An 18578-nucleotide genomic window follows, 5' to 3' on the forward strand; every position below is an offset into this window, starting at 1 on the left:
ATCGTTGCTCAGCAGTTATTTTATGTTTCTTGTCATGGCATTGTATTGAACCACTGACACAGGCATGACTGCCTAATATTAACTCTTCAAAAAATATCTCTGCAGTTTCACTGTTACGAGACAAGATGCTTCTGAGGATAAACAATGGAACTGCCTTGGACAGCCAGATTTATTGGCAAGGCACATGGGAATCCAAAGTGGATGGCACAGCATCCCATTTCACATGAAGTGTTTCTCTTCTCCCCAATGAAAATGCAACAAATGAGTAGATAAAATTATTTCCGCATTATCAGGAGTTCCCTAAGCCAGGGTCATCATTCTGGTTTTATCCTGGTGTAAAGAAGATGTAGGCAACAAAACTGAACCTTACAAACCTCATGTACGGTCAGTTAAAGACCCCTAAAGATGCATTGCTTACATACATACATATATATATATATATGTATATATGTATATATATATATATTCTCTTAACAGATTTGAAATTTTGGCAGCCTTCACTGGTTTGAAGTGAACACACAGGGAAGTGTGATATATTAAACTCATTTATAATCTCTGCTCTTAGTTCTGACTATTTACTACTGACTTTATGTTGTTATATATAATAAGAAGGATATATTTGGAAAGTATTATAGGAAGTATTCAGTCTAAGGAAAATTAGTTTAGAATTCAGGAAAACTGCTTCCTTCACTTAAGTCAGGCTAACTTCAAGCAAACTGCAGCACAGAAAAGCAACTCTGACTATCACACAAGCACATGCATGATAATCATGAATACCTATTTCTAAGAAAAGATACAAAACCCCAAAATTAATTAGCTGGTTCCATAAGAATGTCTCTACCATACTTTCCATAGGAGTATGCTTCCTCCTTAGCCAGTGCTAACAGAAACAGTACATAAAAGCAAGCTTTCGGAAAGATCTGTTTTGTCCTTTACTTACTTTGCAAAGGTCATTTAAGATAACAGGTAAAAATGGCAAATCAGGCTAATGCCACCTGCTGGAATAATGGATACAAGACCGCTTTTACTTCATTGAAAAGAAACTAATAATTTTATGATATATTGACTACCTAAAATCACTGTGGTACCCTCAACCCCATTTATGAAGCGTTTGCAATGGCTAAGCTTCAGTTAGCTTTCTCCAGCCTAAGTGAGGAAAGCAATCTTTCCTTGTCTAAAGCTGGACTTCTCATCTTTTATTACTTTTTTTTGACATGTTCTGAGGTCGCCTTTGAAGCAGCTGTCAACAAGCAAAGAAAAACAGCCCTTGCTTTCTATCAGTGCTACAGCAGGCGTTCTCCTGCCAGAGGAAGCACAGCAGCACCCGCTCCTCCCAGACCGTGGCACGGCCAGGCAGAGCGGTGCCCTGCTCACTGCCCTGCTCCCTGACCACCAGCAACACCACCAAGCTAACCGATGGGAAACAGGGCTCAATCAAGGAAGGATTTCCTTGAGGATGATAATGCTGAGCCCTAAACTCATTTCAGCTGACGATTTGTCCGCAGGCAGCAGAACAGACTTGTCTCAATTCCCATTAAAGAGAATTTCATCAGCTTTTCAATACCGCTTTGGACAGGCTCAGGATGGCGATGAAGCAGCGCATAATAATCACGGCAACTATACGTTTGGAGCGTATGGCCTCTGCAGCAGCGTTCAGTGGGAATTTCGCTGAGGACTGCTAACAGGGATCAGCACAAAACCATCTGTAACACAGCTTCCTAGCTTCAGAGTCCCTGAATCCTCCTCCTCCATGGAGCGGGATGTCAAGGTCAATAATATTTGGGAAGCTGAGGCAGCCACTGAGCTCAACCACACCCAGCACTACTTCACCCTAGTAGTTCTCTTTTCTTTCTTTCTTGACAGCGATTTGGACTTAGATTGAGAAATTTTTGGTTATTAAATGATCTAAACAAATTAAAGTGGGTGAAAGTGAAAGCAATTGTAGAGCGTGATGTTTGCTTCCCCCAAAATGCAGAATTGAGGAAATTTCCATTCGTAACAGTGTGGCTGCAAGATATACAGCACTCCCTCACTTTTTAAAGGTGACTTGTAAGAGAACAGGAACTGCACACACAGACAGTGTGTATGCAACAAAGCAAACAACGAAGCAACCAACACTGAGTTTAAATCTAGAGACTCTCCCATCACTTGTGATTACACACACCCAGTTGGTCCCTAGTCTCTCAATAACAATACAGAAGCATTTTCCACAACAGTGCAGAGTCTTTCTTTTACTTCATATACAACTGAAAAATGCTGCACACCAACCTCCTAAATGGTACATTCAAAACAAGGGTTGAGACTTTTAAGTACATGTCTTTTGTGTCCCTGAACATGTGTTTCCCGATGTACAGCACTAAAAAGAAACAAGCTCTGTGGTACTCTGCATTAAAAGATAGGCACTCCCACTTTACAAGTAAGCACAGAAAATTAGAGGACATAATTAGCAGAGTTTATGTAGCTGCTGGGTTGCAGTTCAATATCAAGACGTCGTATCTGGAGTTTGAAAGAGATACACAGAAATAACACAGTATGTTTAATATATATTTCGATAATCATTGATAATGTATTTCCCAGACAATTTATTTCTTTTAGAAGAAATCAAAGAACCTACTCCTTTTCAGATTCATTGTCACACTTTGAAAGTAAGCGTGCTAATTGACTTCAGCTACAGTTTTCTTTACTCCAAGGGACCAAATTTCAGATGTTCCCAACTCTTGCGGATTGTGCTAGTTTCAGTACAGGACTGAGCATTCCTGATGATTAAGCTTTTAAAGCTTCTTCAACAGATACATAAAAACTCTGGTTTAGATGAAGTATAAAAGAAGCTTTAAATGTTTTTATTTAATATTTGCTCTACTGCAAATTTGATGCTGTAAGTACTCCCCCACCTGACATTCTTTTAATAAATGCTAAACCTGAGGTAGAGATGATAATGTTTAGACCTAAAAATGAAAGAAAAAAAAAAAGAAAGTTAACACCTGGCTTAGCAATAGTATTAAGTGTAACATACATAAAGTGACTGTGCAGTCCTATTTGAAAGCACTTAAGCTTTAGTGAAATACAGAACTGGTAATTTTCCTTACTTCCTACTCCTCTAGCTTGTGCATTCACTATTTCTAAGTTAAGAGAATAAAGAGAAAAATACATGGAAGAAAGCGTGAGGCTATAGTACAGATGCCCTGACTGAAGTAAAATTTGTGAGATAGGATTAGATCTCTCATGAATGGCCCCAGAAATCAAAGTAACTCATCCAACATTGCTCTTTCATTCACTAATCCTCTTCGCAAAGTGCTTTTTGCTACAGAGCTCAAATTCTTAAACTCCAAAACTTAGTGGCAGAAAAATGGGGAGAAAGCAGGAAGAGGGAACACAAAAACACCAACATATTGCAAAGAGATATTTAAAAGCTTTCGCTTCGAATATTTTGTATTATTTAGTCTTTTCCTTGGAAAGCTTTCATAGCATCTTTTGACTCAGAAGAACATAATTTCTCTTGTATACACACAGTGGTTTGTAATGCTGAAAACTCGTTCTGTAACTGTTTCCATAGTAACCAAAACCATTCTATTATATGTATTTAATTGTTGCCTTTTCAAGTATAATCTATTATTGCAGCCAGAGTCAGTGTGTTCTGTTGCCATCTAAATTATGGATTCCCTGAAGTCTATCAGGCACTCATTATAAGTTCCTTTTCAATAATTCAAAATTTAAAGCATTTAGTCTAGTTCATTATGTTGTATCACATTAAAAAAAAAATAATTCAGGAGTAATTATGTAGATAGCACAAAGCTGGAAGCACGAATTATTATTTTGACCAGGCGAATTTTAGTCATTTCAACTGTAACTACAAGGATAAACAAACCTTGCTAGAGCCCGTATCAAAACTCCCTACCTGAATGAGGGTATGACTCCTTTCTGAACTAGGCTCAGCTTCGTGACTCACAGGATTTAGAAACCAACATGGTAATCCTACTCCTGAACACTTGTGCTTTCTCACTGTCCTATAAATGCTGTTTTCTACCTCTTCCGTTAGTTACCCCAAACAGAGGACACTGTTCCTTGGACAAGAAAACAGGGAGGTTTTTATTTACCTGTGGAGGTACATGGCACATTTCAGTGTGCTGCAACACACTTTGTCAGAATTGACAAGAAATAATCAATATAGCAACGTTATTCTAGACCATATCTCTGAAAATGTTTATTTAGAACATTTAGATTTTTTCAGTCAAAAATATCAATCACTTCTATTTATTCAGGTCCAGGTAAGGAATAGAAAAATAAGATTAAAACATTAGATTAAAACAGGATTACAAAAATAAGGTTCAAAATACAGTCCCATTAATAGGGGGCTATTGTAGCACAAAATAACTTGGCATCACCTAACCATTTAGGTCATCTGTCAAAAAGGACTTCTGCTTCTCCTGTTCTGCCTTTAAACTGTGTGCACGAGACATTTACATTGATGCAATCAAAACTAAAAGAAGTGTATTTTAAAACAGAAGAATGCTTTTCATATTTGGCTCTCCATACCATTTATTCCAAGTTGTTTTGTGGTTCTGATTTGAGGTCTGTCGCCTCTCCACCTGCTATTACCAGGAGAAATGAGTCCTTTTCAATTCAATATCTTCTAAAGCAGTAACCTGAGCACATACAAAAATTGTATATAAAGATGTATAATATACAAAAGGACATAATAAAAAGATAATTTGAACTGGGACTGGAATACTCCTGAAAAAATCAATATTAAAAAGTTTAAGTAAAGGACTGGGGATGGAGGAATAGGTCAGTACAGCAGTTAGATGAACATTACCATGCTCTTGGGTGAATACCCTATAGGCTTTCTGTATAAACAAACAAAAGGATAGACAGATAAAGTTTTACCAAGAGCATAGGTTATAAGCACGACTGAATAAAAAAAGGGAAAGTTTAGCTCAAAGCTACCCTTCTTTTTCCCCTGCCCGTGCTTCCCTTGATTTTTTCCAGTAGCTCACTCCCAGTAATCTCTTACTCACAATTCCTTCCTCCTACTTGTCTTGCTTGTCACAGGAATCCTCCTGGGATCTGGGATATTCACTGAATATATACACCAGCTGATCCTGGAGCAAAAAAGGGAGAGGGCTGCAGGTTGTAGCCTATGTCATACTTCCGTATGTGTGTATGTGCTCCTGAAAAAGCCCTCTCACAGTCGTAACGCAAGCACTGGCCTCTTTTCTTTCCCTGCTTCTCTTTTTTGGACACATTAGCTGTACGCGTGCTGATGTTGTGGGTGCTGCGATGGAAGCTCTACCTGGATTATTAATAGGTGGATATATTTGCAATACATGCTTTTACATATTTAATCAATGTAGTGACAGCATATATTTTTCATGTGCAACAAAAGCTACATACTACTCCGCTGTGTCATGATAAAGGAGAGAATTAAATACCAAAAGCAAAACAATTTGTAATCAAAACAATTGGAGTAAATTCTTACCATATCCACAAAGACCTAGTAAATTAACCGTACAGGAAGCACATGAAACTCTTACAGGTATGGCACAGGAAAAGAAACCCAAAAAAATATTCTCTCTCCACAAACATCACCGAACTTTTTACATGGTGGCTACTGCGGCTACTACTGATAAAAAGCAGCTTGGCCAGTCGATCTCCTTTGTATAACAGAGCTTAACCCTGCTCAGGAGGAACTTTCATTAGTACTCACCTCCTAACTGTATGGATATCTTTTGCAGCACTCAGCTATTTCAAACTCACTGTTGCTTGGCACAACATTTTGTCTTTACAGCTTAACTTTGTTGCAATTTAATTGCAAATTTATGTCTCAATCCAACTACACCAATGCTGCATGGGTCCTAATGTGTTGATGCAGTGTCCTCTCACTTTCATCTCCTCTGCTTCCTACCTTTGCCATTTCCCAGATTGTTTTCTTTTTGCACTGTAGGTGTCATATATATATTTCCCATATGGTGGCTGACACAGCCCCTGTATTGACTGGAAAAAGCCAGGAGGGAGAAAAGGATTAAAACAAAGAGCAATAGTAACACTCCACATTTTTAGCTGTAGCCTTCCGTCTCTACTATCAGTAAATCCATGCAAGTAAATCACAATGTATTCAATACTCAATGTAAACATCGATTTTTATTGGTTACTAAAATCTCTGCTCCTCGGGCTGTTCATGAGTACATTGGAAATGTACATACAACAGTAAGAGGGATATTGCCTCTGTATCTTGATTACCTCCAGGGAAAAATAAATAAGAACAAAATGAACTGGAGCTGGAGGTGGGGGCAAGGAAATTGTTGTTAAAATTACTTCTGTCCTTTCTCTAATATAGTTTTCTTAATTTGCAAAACAGAGCAAATATTGTTGTTAGAAATACTAATATTTAGATTATGCATACTTCTGGAGCATCTCTCCCCATTTAGTTTTACAAAATAAAAAGTGAAATCTCATTGATGGTATGTGAAGCATAGCATGCAGGTATGGTTTTTTTTTCCACATAATTCATTCCCTCTAGGATGCAGGTAAATCTCAACCTGAAGCATGATGAAGCACTTTCTGTATTTTAAGCAGAATGCTGATTAAACTTCGTTTGCTCCACCAGTATCCTATTTAAGTCACAATATGACTCTGAATAGTATGTTTTCTAACAAAATTAAGTCTAATACAGCCACTGCACAGGATGATGGTTTTTAGGAATGTTCTGCAAAATATATGGTTTAGAAAACCTCTAAATAAAACCAGTAACAGCACCATCACACTGTTGTTTTTCACTGATCAGATTCAAAAAAATGCCTGATAATATTTTCAATGGAAGCAAACAATGAGCTATAAAACAGCATGACATAGTTCGATACCATACAATCATAAATGCAAATATACCTAGTTTTCCCTGATATCTTTCCTTTCCTCTACCTTCCAGCGACAGCAAGAAATTACCAAGAAATGCTGTTCTTTGTTATTCAGAGATATTTGCTGTTCAGAGATATTATTAAATTACTGTGACAGTGAAACAAATACATCTGTGCTATGTACTTGATCTGTTTTTTCTAGTTTTAATCTACAATGCATTTGTCTAACCAAATTAAGTACTTTGCAATCCAAGCATTACATGTACCAGCATTTTTCCTTCATATTTGTTTTCCATTTTATGATGCTTAAATTGTTCACATGTAATAACATAGTTGATTAATTTCTATATTTGAGCTGCAATTATGCTTTGAAATCTAATTTGTAGGAACTGAGGTTGTACTTTAATACAAACACCACAGATTTCTAAATTACAAAACAAATTATCCCCTGGTCCCTTCTCCCCTACCACCATCACTCCCCACCTCCTCTTCAGCATTTAGACAACACTACCTCTGACTGATGTTTCTGCTGCACAAAAGTACAGACCCAAATGTGCCTTAATTTTCTTGTGAGATGACAGAATACAACTGCTAGCTGTGGCTCAAACAGAGCGTTAATTACAGTTTAGCCACAGCCAATGCTTTTACATACCAGAAAGTATAATTCTGTTTCTGGAGCGGTCACCTAAGACTAAGCACTTCCACATAATTTTGAGCAAGCTTGAGTCAAAGAAGTCAAGTCTAACAGATATTTTTGCCCCGCTTTTACAAAATATAACTTCTGTATCCTTTCAAGATTTTGAACACACTAGCATACACGAAAAAGGAATAAATGGGAAGTGCTGAAGGAATAAACGGGCAGCAGTGGCACTTCTCTCTTTCTCCCCATCTGATTTAAATGGGCTTTCTCCCAAAGCTCCGAGTTCTGTGCTTTAAAAGCATGTTCCTTCAGTGAAGTCTCACAGCAACTGTAAATTCTCATTAGGCAAAACCAGGCATCAAGGTTAACACTGGGGTTTAACATTGTCTTCCCAATTGCTGCAGTACGCTACAAGAATATATTACTGAAATACAAATTTAACAATCGCTATACAACATAAATGCATATGAACTAACTTCACACAAGACTATCGTAAAAATGGCTTTTTTGAAATGATGAAAAAGACCAGGAAGTAAGACCACAGCATTTGTTCTGAGGTTTCATTGTGCTGTCCCAAAACCAAGTTCTTCCAGCCCCTTGAACAAAGGACCTGCTAAATAAAAACATTAGTTCATTAGATCTCCCTTTAGTACATGAGGTTGAGGGAGCAGTTGTGCTTATCTGAGTGGCTACGTTGGACATAAATTCAGGCTAGACGAAGATGAAGTCTGTTTTCCACAGGGAACTTTTTTTTTTTTTTTTTAATCCCAGGTAAACGAGTGAGTCATTTTCCACATGCCCAACTGTAACCCTGGCTCAGGAGGACATTCTGTATGAGTGGCTTTCTACAGTCATTCCAGCAGGCGATGGGTGTGCTTTACAGGGCTTCGGCAGCTGCCACGTAGGATAATGGGAAAAAACATGATTTTATTAGAATAACAAACCCTGTAAGTGACTAATGCTACTGTTTAGAACAGCAACTCTTCAGATGTGGATCTCCAGATAAAATAACTGATGTTCAATTGCCTAAGCCTGTTCCAGTGGCTCAGTTTCCTCGGCCCTATCAACCATCTCTGCCTGCATTGCCTACAGTAACTATTTTCTTTTTAGGGAACCAGGCAGGATTTTACTTACCTAAACTACATCTCCTTTTAGATTTCCTCCAGAGGTTAAGGAGGCTTGGTGTATCATGTAATCATTCCCATTTCATCACATAATAAAAGTCTCAGCACAAAATTCAAATTCAAACAAACGTCCTATCTAGTCATAACTGTGCCTTATGGTTCATTGCTCTAATTACAATGTATATGCCAAGAATATTTTGCAATGATTACTCAAGGCCATTAGCTTAGAAGAGTTCTTGGTTGCTGAGTGTTAGGCTGCCACTTTGGGATTCAGTTGATACTGGTGGTCTGACTCATACTTCTCAGTAATGCAGAAACTTCTAGACGCTACAGCACACACAGGATAAAATTTCCGCTCTTGGACCAAGTGTATCTTAAGCACCTGTCTTTATGAATCTATCTGGGTGACAACTGGCAACTTTTCAAACACAAGCTCTAATTTAACACTGCAAGATTACTTATCTTGATGTATTTCTTTTGGGGAAATTTCTGGACATGCAGGATGAGCAAGTCAGATGACTAAAGCTTCCACTACTGCTGAAGTGTCCAGAGGAAAACATGATGATTCACAGAGAACACAGAAAAGGATGCAGGGGAATGCGCAGATTTCAATTTGTTTTAGTAATAAAAACCCTGTCTCAGGTCTGATACATAATGGGTAATCTTACTCTAAAGGACATTCTTATTAAAGTGATGGCCACAACCAGAATGACGTTATGGCATCATAAAGGTATGTAAGTTTAGGGATGTGAATGGAACAAAGTGATCTTTTATTCTTGCTTCAGGCTAAACCAGAGCCATTTTCTAAAGGCAACTGTGATTTGGTGACACTATCTTCCTTATAATGGCTTCAGGTACAGTTAAAAAATTGTAGTTGTTGATGCAGTTATGCTGTCCATTGCTTGGTGCTGAAGCAGTGGAAATTTGTATTCCAGATGGCTGTAACTGCATTGTCCTCAGTTTGTACAGTCCAGTGCTTTAAGTCAGCTTTGGTCATGCTCTCTGCCAATGTCAATTACAATAACTATTTTGACTCTAATAGTTCTAGATGAATTTTCACCATTTGGAGCTCAGACACATCACTTTTCAGCAAAGATTTATTACCCCTACAGGTTTCTATTTCTTTCATTTTCTTGTATTAGTAAAGATTAACTACACCATGATACAACGCACTAGTCCTGTATTTTGAAATTACAACAATTATTTCAGCTTGGAAATGCCATAGTGTTCTTGATCTGTCATGCTCTGATTCAAAGTGACCTCATTAAGTACCTTGCTTAACATACCATCGTTGCCTCTTTTTATGAAATATTGTTCAGTCACATCAGTAATGCTTTAAGCATAATGACTGAAATACTTACGGTCAATTGTCCACTAGAAAGCAAATCTCTTCTCAGAGGGAAGAGGAAGCTTTCCAAACAATGACCTTATTTGCAAAGGATTGGAGCTTTCTTGGCAGAGCTATAGATAAAATCTACATAACACCCTTCCTCCACAGGGCAATGACCATCATTCCTCTGCCTCCTGCATTATTCACCACCACACAGGAAAAGACAGGACTTAATATTTTCAATATTTTGTAGTTGAGTACTGTGATTACAATTACTTAGAGGCTCTCAAAAAAACAGTTTATTCAGCATTTGCAACTAAAGATCAAATGAAGCTGTAGAGAACATCTTAATTCTTTGGATGCAAAGAACTGCCTAAGATATTTAAAATACTTACGCAGATTGTTTGCCTGTCAATCTTTCTTGTAACTTGCTGGTTGCTGTGACTTAGAAGGAACAATAATGCTCTTCCCATTTTACAACCACACACAAACTTTCTTCCATATTCACTTTGCAGTGCAATTATATTTCCTTTGCACAACTATTATTTATAATTGTTTACACGAAATCATTCTCACTTCCACAGTGGCCAGACACAGAGAAAAAAATAGAAACATCCGAGTCTGGGTTATTGCTTTTCTTCAAAGCAAGGAGAAAGAGGTTGCAATTTCAGCAGCCTACTCAAGAGGCAATGCCAGGTAGGAGTTTCAGGTACTTAGGGTTGGGGAATAGCAGACAATTAAAGAAGTGTAAATATTATATTTTTCCTATTTTCTGAAATGTTTGCCATTTCAGAGAAGACATGAGTACAGCAAAATAACTGATTCTCCCAATATGTGCAAAAAGCAATACAGGATGTACAAGGAGACCATGGAATTGTTTTGGCCACGGGCTACAGTTTGTTTTTTCTCCGCTTTATTGCAGAGGGACAGGGAATCAGAATAATCAAAACTGAGTTTTTAATCAAATGTAACAGCTTAGTAGTGCCTTTTAAACAAAGAGTTAATTTCTTGTTTGTTACCCTGATTATGTTTTGGGTATTAATTCTTTGCATAGTCATAGCTAGAATTAGATATTTTTAATATGCTCTCCTTGAAAGTATAAAGATTAAAGATTAAAAAAAATCAATCAGAAAATATTTATTAAAAAAATGTTTGCTTTTTCAAAATAAAAACACCTTTGTTTCATTAAGCATAACTTTATCAATCTCATTAGCTGCAGGGAACAATGGGGTGTGTAATTTGAAGATCCCAGATCAACACCTGGCCCTGGGCTCATGTCAAAGGCTTAATTTCTTTTTTTTTTGATCATGGGTCAGTTTACATGGCAAGAGGCCTGCTGGCAACAGATGGGTCGACCTGTCTTGAAGTGGGAAAAGGATCCTCAGTCAGGAGTTAGCAGGGCTCATTGACAGAGCTTTAAACTAGATTTGAAGGGGGAAGGGAATCCAATCAAGCTCATTAAGGGATGATCCTGGTGGTGGCAGGCCAGGGTAGGAGCTGAGATCAGTAGCACAGCTGAAGTGCTATTTTCTTATGGGCAAGAATCAGGGGAAGGTCAACAAGGAAGATATCCTGGTGGGAATCTGTTACAGACCGCCCATCCAGGATGAAGAGGCAGATGAAACATTCTAGAAGCAGCTGGGAGAAGTCTCAAAATCACTAGTTCTATTCTCATGGGGGACTTCAACCAACCGGATTGTCCACTGGAAACACAACACAGCAGATAGGAAACAGTCTAGGAGGTTCCTGGACTGTGTGGAAGAGAACTGCCTGACACTGCTGGTCAGTAAGCCAGACAGCAGGGAAGGACTCAGGGGTGATCTGGATGGGCTGGAGCAATGGGCTGAGGCCAGCTGCATGAGGTTCAACAGGGAGAAGTGCCGGGTCCTGCCCTTGGGTCACAACAACCCCACACAACGCTACAGGCTGGGGAGAGTGGCTGGAAAGCTGCCTGGTGGGAAAGGCCCTGGGGGTGCTGCTGGTGGCCAGATGAACATGAGCCAGCAGTGTGCCCAGGTGGCCAAGGAGGCCAACAGCAGCCTGGCTTGTGTCAGAAACAGTGTGGCCAGCAGGGCCAGAGCAGTGATTGTCCCCCTGTACTCGGCACTGATGAGGCTGCACCTCAAATTCTGTGTCCAGTTTTGGGCTCCTCACTCCAAGAAAGACATTGGGGTGCTGGAGCGTGTCCAGAGAAGGGCAACAAAGCTGGTGAAGGGTCTGGAGCACAAGTCTTATGAGGAGCAGCTGAGGGAACCGGGGTTGTTTAGCCTAGAGAAGAGCAGACCTTGTTGCTTTCTACAGCTGCCTGACAGGAGGTTGCAGGCAGGTGGGGGTAGGTCTCTTCTCCCAGATAACAAGCAACAGGACAGAGGAAACAGCCTCAAGTTACAGCGGATGACATTTAGATTGGATATTAGGAAAAAAATATTCACTGAAAGGGTGGTCAAGCATGAGAACAGGCTGCCCAGGGAGGTGGTGGAACCACCATCCCTGGAGGTATTTAAAACACATGTAGATGTGGTGCTTAGGGACATGGTTTAGTGATGGACTTGGCAGTCCTGGGTTAATGGTTGGACTTGATGACCTCAAAGGTCTTTTCCAACCTAAATGATTCTGTGATTACTAAGATATATTCAGTTCATCCTATGTTTCCTCAAAAGACTTTTACATAATTTAGTTAAGCATAGGCATATCTAACATGCAAAACCCACTTTTCACTAGGGTCTAAAGTCCATCAAATATCCTACCGTACCTTGGAAACTACCTTCCCAAACACATCTACTGTGATTTCCAGCCTTTTCAGGTGGCCCCTCACAAAAGGTAGGTTATGCTCCTCACCAGTAATTCCTGCACCTGTCCTGTCCATTGAGGGACAGGCAGCACTCATGACTGGTTTCCACAGGTGTGAGAAGGAGACAGCACATCAAAATTTCCTATCATGTGAGACACATTAACATGTCTTAGACCACCTTAAATCTACACAGAGAAAGAGCCACACACCCACCAGCAAAGGACCATAAAGTAGGGGAGCTGCAGGGTGCTGCAAGGAGCACAAGAAGCAGGGAGGAAGGACAGCTGTGCTTCTCAGGGGTGCTGGGAGCAGATGTGGTGCAATGAAGCAGAAGAAGCAGCCCACGGAGGGGACAAGTGGGACCTGGAACCACGTACGCACGCCCCACCGTTCTGGCCTGCATCCTCAGAAGATTCAGGCCTGGCTGGTTTCCTGAGGAGAACCTCCAGTACTCATGGCAATTCTGGGAACGTTATTTGACCCTCACAGAAACATTTGATTCCTACCAGTCCAGGAAGTGATTTTAGTGGTGCATTTGACCACTGACAGCATAATCATATTGCTTATATTTACTCAAAGAACCTGCTTTAAAGAAATGGATATAAATTCTACCTTGTCTACATCTTACCTATCACTACAATGTTATGGTGGAAAGTATACTGTAATTCAGTTGATGGGTCTTTTGTTTTTCAGCTGAGCTGGAATCACAGCTTTCAAAGCAATGTCATTCCAGAGCGCCACTAGGCATCCCTATACTCTCCGTATTACCCAGTGGCACATGCTTACATAGTGCATCATCCCAATTATCCAGGAAACTGAAACAGCTCAATCATCTTTTATCAGGTTGTCCAAACAAGTCTGAAAAGCATTCATTTTTCACATTGCTGAAACATGCCTTACTGAATGGACTGTCAAAGCCGACACAAATCTTGCAGTGGGGTACCACCACCTACCCACCTGGCTGCATTAGAGAGCACACTTCGTGTCACCATGAAGGAGGCACCAAAAGTTATAGAGGTAAAACAACACCGTTGCCCTGAGGGAAAAAATGTCTTTGCTGAGATTTACCGAAATACCAAAAAAGATTAGATGGAGAGAGAGAAAAAGGAAAAGAAAAGCTGCAACTGAAATCAGTGAAAAATAATATATAATCAGCTTGGTTTGAACACTTGCTGAAAGGAATTGGGCAAGGCTGCAAGAGCCAAAAAGGAATACCAGTGTCTTCAGATGTAACTATTACTTTTTTTACAACTTGAAGATCTTAGAGAGAAAACAGCTCCCAGATTTTGGAATATACTTACTGCAGGTAGCAAATATAAGATATATATGCACCAAAACCTTCCTAGATATCAAACAGAGTAATCTGTAGTAAGCAGTGCAGTACAGAATGTCATCAAAGCTACAATTCTCCCACATACCACCCTGTTTTCCATCAGTAAGCACCCACCTATTCACTGTGACTCCAAGGAACCTTCTCATGTATTTGAAGTTGAACTCATGCATATGAATTTTGCTCAGGTAAGTACAGTAGCAAGGTACAAGTTGTCACAGACAGAATATTGAAAAGACTCGCTACATCAGCCCATTCACGCAATTACCAGAAGAAAAATCTTGATTTCGTTTAAGAGTCTGAACTGCCAAATGCACTGTAGCATTTAGAATCATAGAATAGAATCACACAATAGTGTGGGTTGGAAGGGACCTTTAAAGATCACCTAGTACAATCCCCCTGCAATGAGCAGTGACATCTTCAGCTAGATCAGGTTGCTCAGAGACCCTCGAACCTGACCCTGAATGTTTCCAGGGATGGGGCATCTACCACCTCCCTGGGTAACATGTTCCAGTGTTTCATCATCCTCATCACAAACAATTTCTTACTTATATCTAAGTCCGAACCTACCCTCTTTTAGTTTAAAACTATTACTCCTTTTCCTACTATTTTCCTAGGATCTTCATCTGGAAATGTCCCCTAAAGATCAGGAAAATATTCCTGACATGGAAAACAGTTGGCAAATTAGTGTCTGCTTCACAACATAAGATCTGTAGCAATAAAAACAATTTAACAGCAAGTATCTTTCAAAAAAAAAATCAAAACCAGAAACATGACAGCAGTTGAAGTACAAATGCACAAACCAGCTTTAAATTGGTCAGCTCAGAGGGCTACACGTTGTCACCACAACCCTGACCTGCAGGGCTGTCATATCCAAAGACACCAATCAAACAAAGTACATCAGCACCTGCTCAACTTTAAATCCCGTAAATTAAAAATGATGAGCCTAAAATTCACGGTACTATTTTCAGGCACTAGTAGCACATGAATGGGTTCCTGTGTTGACACAAGAACAGCACACAGCAGCATTGTTTGCTCAGACATGTGTGTCTGAGAAACTTCTTTTTCCACACAGCCCCTGGCAGCGTGAGTTTTCAGTTGACAGCTTGGCCAGAAGCTGTTTTTAAGTTGTTTTTAAGCATAACATCCAGTTCTCTGGGTCATGCCTCCTTTCCCATGTTTCCTTGTAAAAACTTGAAATGGAAGGGAGGATTCCTCACGTCATTGCTTCATCCTGGCAGCCGATTTATTTATATTTGAATTCAGATACGAAGGGCTAAGATTAGGACTATGCAAACAGAATACACTGTTCAAAATGTTCGAATTGTTTTAGCATCCAGGCACCTTCGAGAGCAACTGACTGATTTATCACTACAGCAACACAAAGAGGCCTTGATAACTTGAATTCTCAAGAGAGCATCAGGTTTTTAAGTCTTGCATTTCTACAAAAGAGAATAAAGATAATGCAACGTCCTAGACAAAGTGGAGGGCCTGGAGGACGTCAGGAAGAGCTCACATTTCCCAGTTTTTGTCCTGACCTCACACTGACATTCAGACTATGTGTTTCTCTGTATCACAACCTGTTACGGAGTAGAAGGACAAAAACTGCAAAGGGGTGCTCTTTCTCTTGCCAGCTGAGCCCTGAAAGCGTGCAGAAACCAGGAACTCTCAAGCAGTGTTCACGTATTAAAAATGGAGACATGCCCCTGTTCCATAATGCATATTCACAGAAGAGCAGTGAACCCCTTTTGTACCCTACCAGCCTTCAAGGCAATGCTGAATAATAGCCAAAGCACTTGGCAAGGATTTAATCTTCCTTCTGCAGGTGCTACAGCTTCACCAAACAGGTTCCTTCATGCTTCTCATGACAGGGATGAGGAACAGGTAGGAGGTGGAGAAATTGGGAGTGGAGTTGCGCTTGGGAAGAAGGAAGGGGTGGGGGGCAGATGTTTTTTAAGTTTTAGGTTTAGTTCTCATTGTCTTACTCTGATCTGAATGGTAATAAACTAAACTAATTTCCCCAAGTCAAGGTGGTTTTGCCTGTGATGGTAATCGCCGAGTGATCTCTCCCTGCCCTTATCTCAACCTACGAGCATTTTGTTATATTTTCTGTCCCCTGTCCAGCTGAGATGGGGAGTGATAGAGCAGCTTTGGTGGGCGTCTGGTGTCCAGCCAGGGTCAAATCACCACAGCATTAAACAGTTTCCAAGACAAAATAACTTCAATAGTCAAATATTACACAATTCACATTAAAGGCTTTTTTTCTCTGCTCAGGCTTCACAGATTCTTGTGTCCTGAAAGTCTTGGATATAATTCCACTGTGCTTTACAATATTTTTTTTTTCTGTCACTTTTAACTGTTTAACATCATCTTATCATTAATATGTATTTTATCTGTTTTGGATTACACATTGCTTCCTAATGTGTTTTCAGAAAGCATTAGTTATTCTAAACATACTCCATCCAAGGCCCTGACGGCAGCAACTTCTCTTTACAAGATCTCAATGCCTGGCCACTGCTCAGCCCTCCATGATGCACAGAAATTCAGGACACACAAGTCAAAACCATTCAGGTAAACAAAGATAAGCATAAAAATCAAAGCATCAATGTTATTTCCCATGGTGATAATGACAAGTACTCGTAATTATAATTCACCTGTGTAGATTAGCCCATACATGGATTTTGCACTCAAGTCAAAGGAATTCAACATGTGCCCAGGGTTCCTCTTGCTTGCTGTTTATATTGGAGACAGAGGACACTGGGATATTTAGACACCGGAATTGGGATCTGTTTTTCTTCCATTAAAAATTGATATGGGGAAAATGATCTACATGTAGAAAGCACAGGGTAAAATGAGGAAAGTGAAAGGTATGCTAATGTTTCACAACGCTTGAGGTTTTCTTGAAGCCATATGCTTTCACCTCCCCTACGATTCCTTTGAAGGTTTCTACAGTATTTCCGGAGTTCCCATTCTAACAGCACGCAACGGTTTTCCAGCAAGATGATTCTGTTTCATTTCCAATATACTTGTAAGAAATGTTGGTTTAAAGATACTGATACAACAGTACTGTTTCATGTGAAGAAGTTCAGGTACATTTATCTGTTTAAGCACAAGCGTGTTTCTTTTGGAAAGAAGTCCAGAGCCATAAGTCATATTTTTAGACATGAGAATTGGAAGAGTAGCAGAGGTTAGAGCATGTTTCTGAGACTTTTGGGTGTGGTAAGACAAGCACGATTTAAGTGTATATGCTTAGAAGATATCACTACTCAGGTTGTAAAGAAAAAAAAACCACTAACAAGCACAGCAGGGAGCAGATTAATATACTTGCTATTACCAATAAGGTGAAGGAAAAAAAATATATCTAGGAGGCAGCATCATTCAGCTTTCAAGCACATGCTATACAGATACAGGAGTTTCCTTACTTCGAATTCATACGGCATTACGAAATGCTGGAACTGCTGATAGTAGAGAAAAACCCAAATCAAACAATACTGCAGGCTTGCCTTTTAGTGGAGAGAAGGAAAAGATGTCCTATACCATTTGAACTAACCACAAAAATTATTCTGGATCTCAACACAGTATTTCGCAGACCATTGCCTTTCCAATCCCTTAGTATTCAGACAACCATATGACTGAAACACTAAAACAAATAGATGCTACCAGTATTTCAAACATTAAGTGACTGTAATAATACCTAGATGATAGGCAATATACTGTGTTAAATTTTAATTACAGGTAGACTGGATGGAATTGATTTATCACTAGACTGAAAAATGCCAGTCAGGTACAGACTTAAGCCATAGGTCTGTACCAAGATCACATCCCATCCTATTTTATCTAATCCACAAGTGGTGTTTCTGGGATTTTTTGCAGGGGTGGGGGGATGTTTTAATTTTCTTACAGTAAAAGGCATACAAGCTAGGACTTTATAGACAAGTTCAAAGCTGAATTTGTATACACCCAGCAAAGCAGAAAAATAAATGTAAATGGTAAGGACCAATAATGATGTCGTATTAATCCACTGTCATGTTTTTAATTACGTTCCACACCTTACAATGCACAGACCCCAAGTCTGTGTTGTGATAAAACATTACTGTTATGCTTGCTTTCTTTTCGTGAAAAAAAAAATGTTCTCTTCATTCTCCAAGGACTCAATTGTTAAGCAATACCAAGTAGGATGGTGGTTTCAAGACAAATGGTACTGCACATGCTGTGATTATGGTTCTCATCTAATGCAAGATATCAAATTACAGTCTATTTAATTAAATAGAATTTCCTTGAAAGACCACTACCACATTTCCAAAGATGCCATCGTATCTCATACCACAGCAGTAAAACAGTCACTGAAAAATACTGAAATATCTAAGATGAGCAGAGCATTTAGGAATTATATTCTTTCTCAAAATCAGCTACTGACTAGAAAAATGGTGCAAGAATGAAAGGACTATTTGAAGAAAAAGAATCGCTTTACTAAGCCTGTTAAAAAGTCAATTTCTCAGAGCATAAATGCCC

The 18578-nt window shown here is 39.4% G+C and overlaps 1 protein-coding gene across 3 annotated transcripts in view; it reads right to left on the reverse strand.

Moving 5' to 3' along the window:
• Positions 1-18578, reverse strand: part of CCSER1 (coiled-coil serine rich protein 1) — a 708879-nt gene that overhangs the window by 518325 nt on the left and 171976 nt on the right. The window lies entirely within an intron of this gene.

The sequence above is a fragment of the Falco naumanni genome, chromosome 1 (genome assembly GCF_017639655.2).
Source record: "Falco naumanni isolate bFalNau1 chromosome 1, bFalNau1.pat, whole genome shotgun sequence".
In the NCBI taxonomy this organism is placed as follows: Eukaryota; Metazoa; Chordata; class Aves; order Falconiformes; family Falconidae; genus Falco; species Falco naumanni.